The sequence below is a fragment of the Leptopilina boulardi genome, unplaced genomic scaffold, assembly GCF_019393585.1.
Source record: "Leptopilina boulardi isolate dan_hultmark-lab unplaced genomic scaffold, ZJU_Lbou_2.1 LbouV2_393, whole genome shotgun sequence".
NCBI classification, from domain to species: Eukaryota; Metazoa; Arthropoda; class Insecta; order Hymenoptera; family Figitidae; genus Leptopilina; species Leptopilina boulardi.
Genome location: NW_026137966.1, coordinates 1,468,577 through 1,484,436, shown reverse-complemented (window position 1 = coordinate 1,484,436; position 15,860 = coordinate 1,468,577). Strand labels below are relative to the sequence as shown.

Genomic DNA, 15,860 nt, shown 5'->3' with positions numbered 1-15,860 from the left:
TAGCGTATTAGACTGCGGTGCGTTAGGTTGCGAGTTCGATCCCTGCGAGCGTTAAAAATTTTAATTTGTATATATGTATGTTTACGATTGCGTTTAGTGTTTAAGTATATAAAATAAATGTATAATGAATTTAAAATGATTACTAATATATGTTATTTGTATAACAAATTTTTATATTTTAATGTTTATGGTCGGCAAAATTTTAGCTGCCAAGGTTGGCCCAACCATGGCAGCCATAGTCGGGCCGACTATGGCTGCCGACCGTCAAGTTGGATGGTCGGCAGCCAAGGTCGGCCCAACTATGGTACCCATAGTTGGCCCGACTTAGTCGACCATAGGTCGGCCGACGTTATCAATTCGCTAGTTGGCCCGACCATCGGCAGCCATAGTCGGGCCGACCAAGGCTGCCATAGTTGGGCCGACTATCATAGCCGACGGTCGGCAGCCATAGTCGGGCCGACCATGGCAGCCATAGTTGGGCCGACCTCGGCTGCCTTAGTCGGGCCGACTATGGCTGCCGACCGTCAAGTTGGATGGTCGGCAGCCAAGGTTGGCCCAACTATGGCTGCCATGGTCGGCCCGACTATGGCTGCCGACCGTCGGCAAGGATGGTCGGCCCAACTAGGGCAGCCTTGGTCGGCCCGACTATGGTACCCATAGTCGGTCCAACTTAGTCGACCATAGGTCGGCCGACGTTATCAATTCGCTAGTTGGCCCGACCTCTGGCTGCCCGAGGTGGGCCGACCATGCACATGGTCGGCCCGACCATGGGCCGACCGACAATTCGCACCTGGGTATAGGAGTTCACTTCACCTGCTCTACACCGCACGGCGTCTTCTTGCTAATGACGTCTGTAACTTCGAAAATATTTCTCGAATCTTAATAAAAAATTTTTTCACAACAGTCAAATACATATACTTCAAGAAACTGCAAAAAAAATTGATTTTTTGAAAATCCTGACTAAGTATAACCCCTTAAGGAGAAAAACTCGAAAACTTGATTTTTCCTTGTAGTTTCTACAAATTTGTTAGAAATGTGACCATTTGTCTTGACATACAGGAAGACTGTCCAAGTTTTCCGAGTTATTTCCGCGAAATTCAAAGTCTCGATGTACTTGAAATTAAAAAGCTCTTTCTGTTGGCCCCTAAAAATAGCGTAACTGTGTTACGTTAAGGTCCCTCTATATGAAAATATACATACCATTTCTCAAAGCCTGTGACCAATAGTTAGGTCTCCTTGTAAGTATATTTAATCATTTTTTAGATTTGGAAATTCGTCTGTCCTTTAAGAGGTGCTACGGAAACAGGAGGAATTTAGGTAAGTTTTTAAAATAAAATTTAGATTTAATTCAAATTAAACTGTACAAAAGAAAATTCTACGTACATAATATCAGAAACATTTTTGCTTCGTCGTAGAGAAATAGTACATTGCCCTATTGAAAATCCCTGTACAAGATCTTAAACAAGAAAATGTACATGTTCAGTAAGCTGAACTTGTAGGGGAAGGTAGTGGAATTGGAGCCCCTTAAGGACAATGATTAAAAAAACCAACTTATTGTTATAATAAAATATTGTTTTGGTCATTTTTTACTCTTTTTGCTTCCTCGTGGAGGAAGCTTTGTAGTCCTTTCGTTTATAAAAATTTTCAAAGTGTCGGAACAAATTTTTCTCTATACAGAAACATGTTATTTGAGATCCTGATCAATTGTCCGATGTGTGTGTGTGTGTGTATGTGGATCACTTTTTTGTTTAGAAGATAACTTTAACAGGTTTTAATGGATTTAGATAAAATTTGGTAGGCTCATTTATCATATTAATATCTCAAATCTGACCAAAGGATTTTAAAAAATACCCCAAAAAAAAATTTTATCGTCTTTTTTCCAAAATTTTTTTTTAATCGAAAAAATTTTTAAATAGAAAAATTTAAGGTTATATATAATAAAATCGTATTCCTAACGTCAAGACGAATCGATCGATATCTATAAAGTATACATTTGAGGTAAATTTAAAGAATTAATGAAAGTTAAAAAATCAAAAATTCACATTTTGGCTATAAAATTTTGTGATTATTTAAATTTAAGTTTATAGATGAAATAATTGTATTCCTTACATGAAAACGAATCGATTGGTATATATAAAATTTACATTTAAGGTAAATTTAATAAATTAATGAAAGTTAAAAAATAGAAAATACACATTTTAACTGAAAAATATTGTATTTGAGAGATTCTTTTTCAATCGCCCCAGCCCAAAAAGTCAATGTTCTGGGATTGGCTTCATACTTTGGTAAATTGTTTTCCTATATGATAGTAATAAATCCCTAAAATATAAACTCATTAAAAAAATATTTGTAGAAAGTAAAGGGGGTTGAAGTTTTGACGTTAAGGGTAACATTGTCATTTTCAAATCCGTATAACTATGACAAAAGTTAATGGATTTTAATTTATCTATAATGAATTTTATTGCATTTTTCACGTACTTTTCAAAAATGTATACGAAATTTAAAAAAAAAATTTTTAACCCCTTTTTTTTCAAAATCAACCCTTATTTTTCGATTTTCACCCCTTCGGGTATTTTTTTTTTTTTTTTTTTATTTTCATTGGAAAGCTGAGGTTTTTTCCCATGAGCTATGTAAATATGAAAATGGGACAACAATAATTTTGTGAGTAACAGAATATTAAAGTAGGCGGTGCCGATAAGGGGTGTACCTGGAGATCATCTTTGAGGATTTAGATAGGCACCGCCTAATTTAATATTATGTTTCTCACAAAATTATTGTTGTCCCATTTTCATATTTACATAGCTCATGGGAAAAAACCTCAGCTTTCCAATGAAAATAAAAAAAAAACAAAAAAAAATTCCCGAAGGGGTGAAAATCGAAAAATAAGGGTTGATTTTGAAAAAAAGGGGGTCAAAAATTTTTTTTTTAAATTTCGTATACATTTTTGAAAAGTACGTGAAAAATGCAATAAAATTCATTATAGATAAATTAAAATCCATTAACTTTTGTCATAGTTATACGGATTTGAAAATGACAATGTTACCCTTAACGTCAAAACTTCAACCCCCTCTACTTTCTACAAATATTTTTTTAATGAGTTTATATTTTAGGGATTTATTACTATCATATAGGAGAACAATTTACCAAAGTATGAAGCCAATCCCAGAACATTGACTTTTTGGGCTGGGGCGATTGAAAAAGAATCTCTCATTTATTTAAATTCAAGTTTAAATATAAAATAATTGTGTTCCTTGCATTAAAACGAATCGATATAATTGTAAATAATTATAAATTATATATTATTTTTCATTAATATTTAGAAATTTCGGTTAAAATATGAATTTTTGATTTTTTAACTTCCATTAATTCTTTAAATTTAACTCAAATGTATAGGTACTCAAATGTTTATATTATTATATTATTTTCGTATGTTTATTTCAATGTTAATGCTTTCTCCACGAGGAAGCAAATTTTTTTGCTGATCGTAAAGAGGAAGCAAAATGTTCATGTAATGAACATCTGAATTTACAAATTGTTGTTATTTATCATTAATTTTAATTAATTAGAAATTAAGAACAAAAAAAGTAAGTTTGCAAAAAAAATGTTTTCTAAAAAAAATGCATTTTCTCCCATTACCCCACAGGTGGGGTAATGGGAGCTCTCACTTAAAATTCCAATAAAATGATATAATTTATATTTTCTTTAGATATTTTTCTTATTTTGTCAATAGTTGTCGACAGATGAACATTTTACAAAATATTTAACACGGAGAGAAATAGATGGTAAGATCTCATGATCTAAAGATGGTTAAAAGTAGATGTTATCCGGTACCATCATAATACTATTCGGTATTATTAAAGATGTTACAAAAAATATGGTTATGTTACCCTCTATAATCAAGATGTTACTTCGTACAATGTGGATTGTAACTGATAGAATCTGGATACCTGTCCGTATACGTAAGATCAAATATGGTACCTGGTACTGTCTAGATAGTACCCTGTATCATCTATTTCTGTCCGTGAAGACATAAAAAAGACCTACAGCTTTTTTAGTATTAAAATATCCAATAATAACACATTTTAGACAATAAAACACAAATATTGATTCTCAGCAATTAAAAGTGCAACAATATCAAATTTTATAAAAGAATCTTGTTCAATTTTCAAAAAAATAACCCTAGCGGATGGGTTCAACGCGATTTGAACGGTATAGCGTTGAAACACCGTTGGGAACACAACGGTCACTAAAAATGTTATTTAAACAATAAAATATAATAAAGTATTTATTGGTATTTGTAGAAAAAGTGTTCATGAGTAATTTAAGACCTTATTTGTATCAATTTAATACGAAATAAGTGAAATAAAAGATAAAATATGGAGCACTGTTATATCAGGGTTTTCTGTCAAATTTTTATATAATTCAATGAAAAGTGTTTTAGATATGATTTTTTAATAATAAAAAAGCAGTGAAAAAGTATTAATTTATTATTTTAAAGCATTTGAAAGGGTAATAAATAGTGAAATTTAATGTGTTTATTGTGTACTATTTGTGTGTATAGGACAACGTATATCGACAGCAAGTTACAGGTTACATCGGTGAACGCTAGATTGCAGCACAGTAAACAATTAATAAGACTTTGACAAGAAAAATATTTAACCCAGTGAACGTCGATGATGCATCTAGACGCAAATAAAAAAAAATGCTAAAGGCTTATTGAACATTCTTAAAAAATGTTACTAGGGGGTTTTCAAATTTGATATCAGATTTCCAAAATTCAAAATACCAAATATAATATAACGAATAGAAAAAAATTAAAACATGCTTGTTACTCGGGGGTTTTTGGGGTTTGCTGATTACGAATATAATAACAATTTCGATTATTGTTTAATTGTTTTGATCCGCCATATTGGATCCGCCATTTTGAATTTTGGAAATATGTTATCAAATTTGTAATTAGCGACCCCGAAAACCCCCTAGTAACATTTTTTAAGAATATTCAATAAGTCTTTAGCATTGTCTTTTATTTGTGTCTAGATGCATCATCGACGTTCACTGGGTTAAATATTTTTCTTGTCAAGTCTTATTAATTGTTTACTGTGTTGCCATCTAGCGTTCACCGATGTCACCTGTAACTTGCTGTCGATATACGTTGTCCTATACACACAAATAGTACACTATAAACACATTAAATTTCACTATTTATTACCCTTTCAAATGCTTTAAAATAATAAATTAATACTTTTTCACTGCTTTTTTATTATTAAAAAATCATATCTAAAACACTTTTCAATGAATTATATAAAAATTTGACAGAAAACCCTGATATAACAGTGCTCCATATTTTATCTTTCATTTCACTTATTTCGTACACGGAGAAACTTTAGTTTATAAAATTTGATATTATAATACTAAACTTTACAAAAAGCCAATAGTATGATACATGTCACTGATAGGGGTGACTAGAATTCATGAAGAAAATCAAAATTGATCATTCTTCATGAATTTTTGTCCTCGGCCGAGTCATTGGTAACGGGTCTGCTACGCTTTCCAACCAAACTCCACGCCGCGCCTCTCTCCTATTTCCCGCTTTTCTCTCCCACTCTCCACGCGTCAGGCCCTTTGCTGTCAACGCGTCACTTCTTTAAACCTCCTGCTCGCCGGATACTTTTCCGAGCGGAGTTTTCAGTTAATTTGTTTAAAAAAAAGGTTATGTTCGAGGTTTAATGTTTTTAGATCTATACATATTAATTATAACTTATAATTTATTATAAATAATTATTATATTGTAATAAATTGTGATTAACTAATTAATAATTACAATTGTTGTTATTATAATAATTGTAATTTTATTGATTGTTAATTATAAATATTATTGTTATAATAATTTATAATTTATTTATAATTTATAATGTTAGATATATATATATATATATATATATATATATATATATATATGTGTGTGTGTGTGTGTGTGTGTGTGTGTATTACTTATAAGTTTTCAATTTAGTTCTTATTGTTTAACGCTACGAGCGCTGTTCTGTAGTAAATACGTAGTTATTATTTCACTCGCAGTCGAGATGACTTGCTAAGTGTATATAAGGTCTGAGTGTTAGAACACCAGCCAGCAGAGATTTGCCGCCTAGCGGCGTGTAGGTCTCTTGCGTACTTTCAAATAAAGGTTCTTCTAACTGAACTTTTCTACTTTTCTTTCACCCTACCACCGTAGGCCTACTAATCAATTTCTATTTTCAGGCCCCAACCCTCTTTCACACTCTCACTAACGTGAATCGTACGGGGAGTCTCTCTCTACGGGCGTTTACGTTACGTGCAGGGTCTCTGGCCCACCTATCCGATACGGGGAGTCACTCTTTACGAGTCGGATTACGGTACGGGCCCAGAGAACACATAAACCCGCCTAACGATACGGGGAGTCACTCTTAGCGAGTCGTTAGGCTAAGGGTAAACCCTGCACTCTCACTAACGTAAATCGTACGGGGAGTCACTCTCTACGGGCGTTTACGTTACGTGCAGAGCCTCTGTCGATACCTACACCGATACCGGGAGTCACTCTCAGCGAGTCGGTTAAGGTACGGACACAAAGAGCACGCAAACCCGCCTAACGATACGGGGAGTCACTCTTAGCGAGTCGTTAGGCTACGGGTAACCCTCCAGCAATATTCGCCAGACAATCCGTAAATACGGAAACTACGCTTCTCATCGTCGTCATCACGTGACGTGACCACCAGGTGCCGCCTCACTAACGTAAACGTACGGGGAGTCACTCTTATCGAGCGTTTACGTTACGTGAAGAGCCGCAAAGCGTTTACGGCCCACCTACACCGATACCGGGAGTCACTCTCAGCGAGTCGGTTATGGTACGGATGCCGGAACCACCAGGTGACGTCATCTCACTCGCTCTTGTTTCACTCCATGCGACAGAGAGAGAGAGAGAGCACTTCATGTGACGTCACTCTCTCTCTTACTCGAATACAACACAAACTCTTTCGCGCCTGCACAAACGTAATTTTGGTAATTTGTTTTACGTTTTTACCCTCCTTTGAGCCTTTTACCCTTGTGACTGGTATCAAATTGGCGCCCAACGTGGGGCCGCGACTTCTTTCGGGTCTGAACGGATGTTCGGACGGACCTTCCCGCTATGAGATGTCTCACATACTTGCCGAGCTAACCTCAACCATGTCTCCATTTCTAGTAGATTAATTCTTTAGTCTGCTTTCACCCACTTAAGGGGGGGACAGTCATCCATTGATTGACTCCATTACCCCCACTACCTACTCTCTCAAATACACTTCCGGGAGTGTTCAATAAAACCCTGTGGCGCTCAACATTTTCCCTTCTCAATTAACGACAAGACTTTATATTGTATTTTGATCTTGCTATAACCTAAATGTCCACTACAACGACAAGCTTTTTCTCAAATCGGAAAAGCTTTCGCCTCTTATTCAACCAAAAGCTTTTTCTACAATCAGAAAAGCTCACCCCTTTCTCAACTAAAAGCTTCTTCTACGTTCAGAAAAGCTTAACCTCTATCTCAACTTCTTTGATGAAAGCTTATTTTATCAAAAAGCTCTCTCCACTATCTCAACTAAAAGCTTCTTCTACAAACAGAAAAGCTTATCTCTTTCTCAACCAAAAGCTTCTTCTATAAACAGAAAAGCTCACCCCTTTCTCAACCAAAAGCTTCTTCTACTTTCAGAAAAGCTCAACCTCTATCTCAACTTCTTTGATAAAAGCTTCTTTATCAAAAAGCTCTCTCCACTATCTCAACTAAAAGCTTCTTCTACAAACAGAAGAGCTTACCACTTTCTCAACCAAAAAACTTCTTCTACAAACAGAAGAGATTACCTCCCTCTCAACCAAAAGCTTCTTCTACGTTCAGAAAAGCTTAACCCCTATCTCAACTTCTTTGATGAAAGCTTCTTTTATCAAACAAGCTCTCACCCTCTCGCAACCAAAAGCTTCTACTTTTGATTAAATCTGTTTTTTTATCATAAGCTCTCGCCTCCATCTCAACAATAACTTCTTCTTGAATCAGGAAAAGTTTACATTCTATAACCATGTACCCACAAAAACTCTTGACTAATTGGTACATTGTCAGCCTGAAAATGTACAGGCTGACAACTGCCATACAGAGGGTGCTGCTGGTCAGAACTGTCAGACCATTTAGCTCCCAAACCTGCCAATCCACACCATTTCGTTTACCTCATTCTGACACCTTAATGTGTTTAGAACAATGGTATAATTATTTCGCTGTCTTCTCTATTTTTGTCATAGAGCCTCTAGCCCTAAAACAGTCAATCACCACACTCTCTTCTCACTGTACCTTAAATCGACTCACATACCTAAACAGACGTGGGTTATTTAACGTCTAGAAATCCTACCTTAAACGTCTGGGATTTGAAAAGTTTTCGTGCTACCCTGACTAACCATCCTCGAAGATACCTTTACCAACAACTTAGGCAAAGGGGGGATATCACCTACACGGCTCATGGCCAAGCGAAACGTTCTGATCGGAGCTTTCCTTGCACGCCAGCTTGACGAAGGAATCTTTCCCTTTCCGTTGGACCATGCTTGGTTCAAACCCATACAGTCTCAATGTGCTGCACAAGCTCGAAGACCTATTCAACTTCGATGACTGGATACCGGGAGCCGGAAGTAACATCGAACGATGTTGTAAATTTCAATACCAGATGGTTGCCATCTTTATCTTTGTTTCCACTTTATCTCTTTCACAAACACCATAGCTTCTCTCTTACCATTAACATTCTTAGTCTTATTTCCTGAACAAGGAACGGGCAGAGAAAATTTAACTGGTAACACCACAAATTGATTCCACTTCTATCATCCACTAGTTCGCGAAACTTTTATTAAAATTTCGTCGACGGCCAAAATTACCACCATTACTCGTTACTCCTCCTAGAGTAATTTCTAAAGAGACTCCATCAGAATTGAGGGGGATGACAGATGACCCGGACGGGTTATCATATCGTTAAGCTGAACAAGCCCAAGCCGTCATCCCACAAATTTCTAAAGCAGATCTATTCCTAGTTTCTCAGCCTTAGTTCGGGGTTCGACACCCTCACCCCAGACTAAACACAGGCCAACTCCTGCCCCTGCCAGCGCAGTTGCCCATAGAACACTTAGGATAGCTGCGGTCCCTCGGTCGAGGCGACCATTGCAACACATGCGGCTGTACAAGCCCGTTGCACATCTCAGTACAAAAATCACAATCAAAAAAAGGCCGAATAACACTCTTTTGAGAAGGATGGCTACAGCAACATCTGCGGCTGAATAAGCTCAGATAACCAGCAGCCAATCACTCAACATCAATCCAGAGGATATAGAAGAAGATCAACCACTCCGTAAACCTTTGTAGCATCGAATCATGTTTTAAAAAATTCTGTAACATCGAAACCACTTAAACTTCGAACAACCTTTCGGGAAATTTAGTAAATTTTAGTAATCTTCCGTGACCAATGCCTTCCCAAGGGGGGGATTGATACATGTCACTGATAGGGGTGACTAGAATTCATGAAGAAAATCAAAATTGATCATTCTTCATGAATTTTTGTCCTCGGCCGAGTCATTGGTAACGGGTCTGCTACGCTTTCCGACCAAACTCCACGCCGCGCCTCTCTCCTATTTCCCGCTTTTCTCTCCCACTCTCCACGCGTCAGGCCCTTTGCTGTCAACGCGTCACTTCTTTAAACCTCCTGCTCGCCGGATACTTTTCCGAGCGGAGTTTTCAGTTAATTTGTTTAAAAAAAAGGTTATGTTCGAGGTTTAATGTTTTTAGATCTATACATATTAATTATAACTTATAATTTATTATAAATAATTATTATATTGTAATAAATTGTGATTAACTAATTAATAATTACAATTGTTGTTATTATAATAATTGTAATTTTATTGATTGTTAATTATAAATATTATTGTTATAATAATTTATAATTTATTTATAATTTATAATGTTAGATATATATATATATATATATATATGTGTGTGTGTGTGTGTGTGTGTGTATTACTTATAAGTTTTCAATTTAGTTCTTATTGTTTAACGCTACGAGCGCTGTTCTGTAGTAAATACGTAGTTATTATTTCACTCGCAGTCGAGATGACTTGCTAAGTGTATATAAGGTCTGAGTGTTAGAACACCAGCCAGCAGAGATTTGCCGCCTAGCGGCGTGTAGGTCTCTTGCGTACTTTCAAATAAAGGTTCTTCTAACTGAACTTTTCTACTTTTCTTTCACCCTACCACCGTAGGCCTACTAATCAATTTCTATTTTCAGGCCCCAACCCTCTTTCACACTCTCACTAACGTGAATCGTACGGGGAGTCTCTCTCTACGGGCGTTTACGTTACGTGCAGGGTCTCTGGCCCACCTATCCGATACGGGGAGTCACTCTTTACGAGTCGGATTACGGTACGGGCCCAGAGAACACATAAACCCGCCTAACGATACGGGGAGTCACTCTTAGCGAGTCGTTAGGCTACGGGTAAACCCTGCACTCTCACTAACGTAAATCGTACGGGGAGTCACTCTCTACGGGCGTTTACGTTACGTGCAGAGCCTCTGTCGATACCTACACCGATACCGGGAGTCACTCTCAGCGAGTCGGTTAAGGTACGGACACAAAGAGCACGCAAACCCGCCTAACGATACGGGGAGTCACTCTTAGCGAGTCGTTAGGCTACGGGTAACCCTCCAGCAATATTCGCCAGACAATCCGTAAATACGGAAACTACGCTTCTCATCGTCGTCATCACGTGACGTGACCACCAGGTGCCGCCTCACTAACGTAAACGTACGGGGAGTCACTCTTATCGAGCGTTTACGTTACGTGAAGAGCCGCAAAGCGTTTACGGCCCACCTACACCGATACCGGGAGTCACTCTCAGCGAGTCGGTTATGGTACGGATGCCGGAACCACCAGGTGACGTCATCTCACTCGCTCTTGTTTCACTCCATGCGACAGAGAGAGAGAGAGAGCACTTCATGTGACGTCACTCTCTCTCTTACTCGAATACAACACAAACTCTTTCGCGCCTGCACAAACGTAATTTTGGTAATTTGTTTTACGTTTTACCCTCCTTTGAGCCTTTTACCCTTGTGACTGGTATCAAGTAAACGAGGATATAGCGTTACCTTTGTGAAAATTACTATTTAAATATTATACTGAGTGAGTGTTCTTCATTTGGAAAGAGTCTTATAATAATTATGGATTTATATTTCTAAACAGTAGGAAATTTTAATAAAAAAAATAGGAAACTGAAGTTGGTGAATCGTTGAAAACGAGATTTATAAATATATTAATAACTGAAAAAGAATTATGAAATTTACAAAAACTATGGTAAATATCCATCCCGTGTGAAAATAAAATTACTATAGTGTTTTGGGAATATTGACATAAAAGTTAAAAAGCCCTCCACAATAATAGAAGAAAATTACTACTACATACTAAGTTTTACCATAGTCGATATTAAATGTTCCAAGTTGCACCTTCAAATGTCACAGTAAACATATTATATATACTCACACATATTATATATTCTTGAGGAATGCACGCTTTTAATACAATACTAATACAAAGAACTTATTCTAATAATACACACATTCACATAATTGTCGCAATACATGCTTGAGAAAAAAGGGAAGTTCTTTATATACTAAACAACAAAAAGTATTGCCGCTTGCGAGAGAATTTCTACAAATATATGTTATATACCTGTGTAAATCTAATTTAATATTTTAAATTTATTTAAATTTATTAATTAAAATATAAATTATTAATATAAATAAAGTAAAATTTAAATTAAATTCTCAAAATTAAATATTATTCAGTAAATTTCATTTTGTGTTTCCTTCACTGTTTATCTTTTTAATAATTTTAATTAAAAATTTGAAAAATTTCTTCAAAATTTCAACAATAATTCAAAAAATACATTTCTCTCATTTGATTATTACTTTTTTCCTTTTTTTGCATATTTTTTATCTTTTGCAAATTTTTTTGATGCCCGCCCCGACCTGCTAAGACATCGGCTTCGCCTCGGGTATGCAAAAGTCGAGCGGGAGAACTGTCAGCAGATAAAAAATAGTTTCAGATTCATTTTCAGCGACCCCTGCTTAGCTAAAATACTTAATTTAATAAGAATATAATAAAACACAAAAGTTGAAACTTACGTCGTCGTAAAAATTTATAGCGTTATGGTCACAACACACTTCACGTTATAAACACGTTAAAAATGAACTGAATCACACATCACTACAGACGTTTATTTCTCGTCCCAAGACCCTTCTACAGTCCAAATTTTGACAATGTAACTATTTCCGTTTGAGAGATACTTAATTTTAATGGTTTTGACAGTTTAACATTTAGCCCCGGTCTCCCCCTAGCGGATTGTATGATGCGAATGACGAGATTGAAATTGAAATTTTGTCTAACATGTATAAAACTGATTAAATTGATAGTATAATTATTAAAATCAATAAGTTTAATGCATTTTAAGATGATTATTGTTGAATAATTATAAAAATTTAATGTTTTTATTAATTTTAACCTATTACCGTTTATTATCAACATTTGTCGATAAAAACAATAGAGCAGCGCTTTTTAGCCTTGACTATGCTCGTCCTGCAGTCACACTCGTCCCATAAAGTGCCACTTTAGGGTCGAGTGTCACACACTATTTTTTAATACATCTGTGACCATAAGCACACGAAAATGACACATAACCACTATCAAGCGTACATGAGTGTTTAGGCACGAAAGGGGGGGTTCGGGGGGCGAAGCCCCCCGCCTATAAAAAACCAACTCAAAAGAATAAATAATTTCAATAAATATTTATAATATATATATATATATATTAATATTATATTAATATTTATTAAGGATAAATAAATTAAATGACGCATAATTAATGTTCGCACTACTAACTGTATTTTTGGGGAAAGCTATCTTATGAAGTCCTTGCAAGGAGCAAGACGACATGCGGGGGGGATTTTTAGACTGAGAATACATATTTTTTTGGATAAAATATATTTTTATTACAGATTAATTATTTTTTACAAAAGAAGAATGAAATTTTGTTTATGTTATGCAGATAAAACGAAAATCAGATATTTTACAGTTGCTCAAATGGAAATTTAAGTTCTACAATTTTTCCATCTGGAGCTTGACTTACGATAAACATAATACAAAAAATGTGGTAATTATAAAAAGTCTGATTAAAGAAATTATATATTTATTTTAAGAAATTTTAGACGATAATCGGAAATGTTCGATTAAGAACAATGTGCAAATTTGGACAGTTAGTAAAGTTAAAAGTAATCGCATGCTCGGGGTTTATTTTTAGGATATTATCACTTTCTGTGACAAGTTTTGAAGAAGAAGGAACATTTTCGATTGGTAATTCTATTTTTTGTCTTTTAATGCTGCTGGAATCTTCGGATACAATTGTATTTGATATTTTTGCGGCTATTTTTTTTGTTCGACAAAGATTCTTCCACGTAGCTTTCGGCTACTGTGCTAGATTTCCAGCCCCAATGTTTTTTTAATTCCAATAAGCTGGCTCCAGAATCTGCGAAAATAGTGGCTGAAGAGCGCCGAAATTAATGACCTGTATAAAGGTTACTATCTGGCAGATTTAAATAGGTAGCGATTTCTTGGGGAATACTTCCGAACTTGTGAATTCCAACAGGCTGTCGTTGACACTTGCCATTTTGATATTTAATAAAAAACTTCTGGAGAGTTGTATCCGCTGGTCGTAGATTTGTATATTTTTTTATAGTAGGATAAAATTCCTCTGCAACGACAAATGAGCGAGGCTTGTCAGTCTTTGTTTTTGGAATATCAATTTTAAACATGGAACCAAGATCCTTAACGTCGTTTAGTGTCATTTTATGAAATTCATCTCGCCTGCATGCTCCACTAACTCCAATGGCCATTACAACCTATATAAATAAGAATTACTAAACTCTGTTTAAAAGGATTATCATTTACTTAACTTCTAAATTTAGTTAATAATATAATTAAAGTTTTTTGAATTATTATGATTAATAAAATGAAACTAAAAATTATTTTTAATTACTTTTCTTAATAAATTTTGATCGTCAGGTGCTTGGCACAAAAATTTGTTGAATTCCTCTGGTGTGAATACTTTGGATTTCTTTCTTTCGAATCCCTTCGATTTGTTTTTTAGGAAGGAGTTTAACTTGTTAAATGTGCCAATATCAATCCTCTCATTATGATTTAATGTAGTTTTCAACATCGAAAAGATGGACCACAACGAAGAAGGTTTCATGCTTTTGGATAACTCGTCGAAGTACACAAGCATCACATCTTCAGAAATATGTCGAATGTCTTTTTGCGCTTTCCAAGCCATGAATTTAGTATACGTCGTCGTATATATTTCCTTGGACTTCACTGGTAATAAATTTAGCGATATATTTTTCGCTGCATCAGTGATTTCTTGCGGGTTGGCATCAGATATTTCTTGTGTTTTGCACTCAGTCGACATTTTATTTACTGATCGGATAACAGCTGATGCAAGAACAGGCATACCAACGTAAGAGAAGAAACGTTCTGCGCATGCCTTAAAGCGCGCTTTTTGAATTACATTATTTTAACCAATAAGATACTTGTTTTGTAAGCTTGGCACCACTGCAATGTGCTAATTTGGTAAGAATCAGCGCCACAGTACGGTGACTTATAAAGCTCAAATCATACTATAAAGTAAAATCTGCTTGCTTTTTAACCAATCAAATTGCGGTACTGTATTTTCTTACTGGCCTAGGCCATTAAACCTTGCATTAAAGGTTTCGTAAATGTCCTATAATATGTGCTTATGGTAACGTTGTATTAAAAAAATAATTATTTAAGCAAAAATATTGTTAAAAAAATTAATTTTTTTTTATCAAAAATATTGGTGAAAGAAATTATGTTTTTTATCAAAAAAATGGTGAAATAAGATATTAATTTTGAACGGAAATATTGATAAAAAAATAATTATTTGAAGAAACATATTGGTGAGAAATTTTTTTTTTTTATCAGAAATATTGTTGGAAAAAATGAATTTTTTTTCCAAAATTTGTCGGAAAAAACATTATTTTTTAAAGGAAATATTCACGAAAAAAAATTGTTTTATCAAAAAAATGAATTTTTTTTTATAAAATAATACATTTTTTCATAAAAGAATAAATTTTTGTCACCAATATTTTAGATAAAAATATAAATTTTCATTAATTATTTTGATTAAATAATAAATTTTTTTCAACAATATTTCAGTTTAAAATTATTTATTTCAACAATATTTTAGATAAAAAAATTGATTTTGTAACAAATTTTTTCATTAATACATCAATTTTTTGATGAAATAATTATTTTTTTTCACCAATATTTCATTTAAAAATTATTTTTTTCACCAATATTTTAGATAATAAAACTTGATTTTTTACCAATATTTTTTATTAATACATTAATTTTTTTGATAAAATAATGCATTTTTTCACCATTATTTCTGTTTAAAATTAATTTTTTTCAACTTTTTTTTTGATAAAAAAATTCATTTTTTTCTCCAATAATATTTTTTTATTAAAATATTAATTTTTTTAAATAAAATAATACATTTTTTTCTAATATTTCCGTTGAAACAAATATTTTTGCTTTTGATAAAAAAAACAAAAAAAATCCAAAGAAAAGAAAATAAGAGTGCTGCCACCTACCTGATAAAAAGCGTGGCTCTATTGATTTTATTGATAAATGTTGATATTAAACGGTAAAAGATTAAAATTAATAAAAACATTTAATTTTTATAATTATTCAACAATAATGATC

General features: G+C 34.2%; 1 protein-coding gene across 5 annotated transcripts in view; it reads left to right on the top strand.

The window, feature by feature from the left end:
• The window catches only part of LOC127288736 (protein expanded), a 373,302-nt gene that overhangs the window by 68,473 nt on the left and 288,969 nt on the right, over window positions 1-15,860 (top strand). For 2 of the 5 annotated variants that reach the window (XM_051316369.1, XM_051316371.1), the window contains exon 2: window positions 1,264-1,317. The exons of the other annotated variants lie outside the window; for them this stretch is intronic. The gene's annotated coding sequence lies outside the window, so the exon portion shown is untranslated. The remainder of the gene's footprint in view (window positions 1-1,263; window positions 1,318-15,860) is intronic. 5 annotated transcript variants of the gene reach the window in all.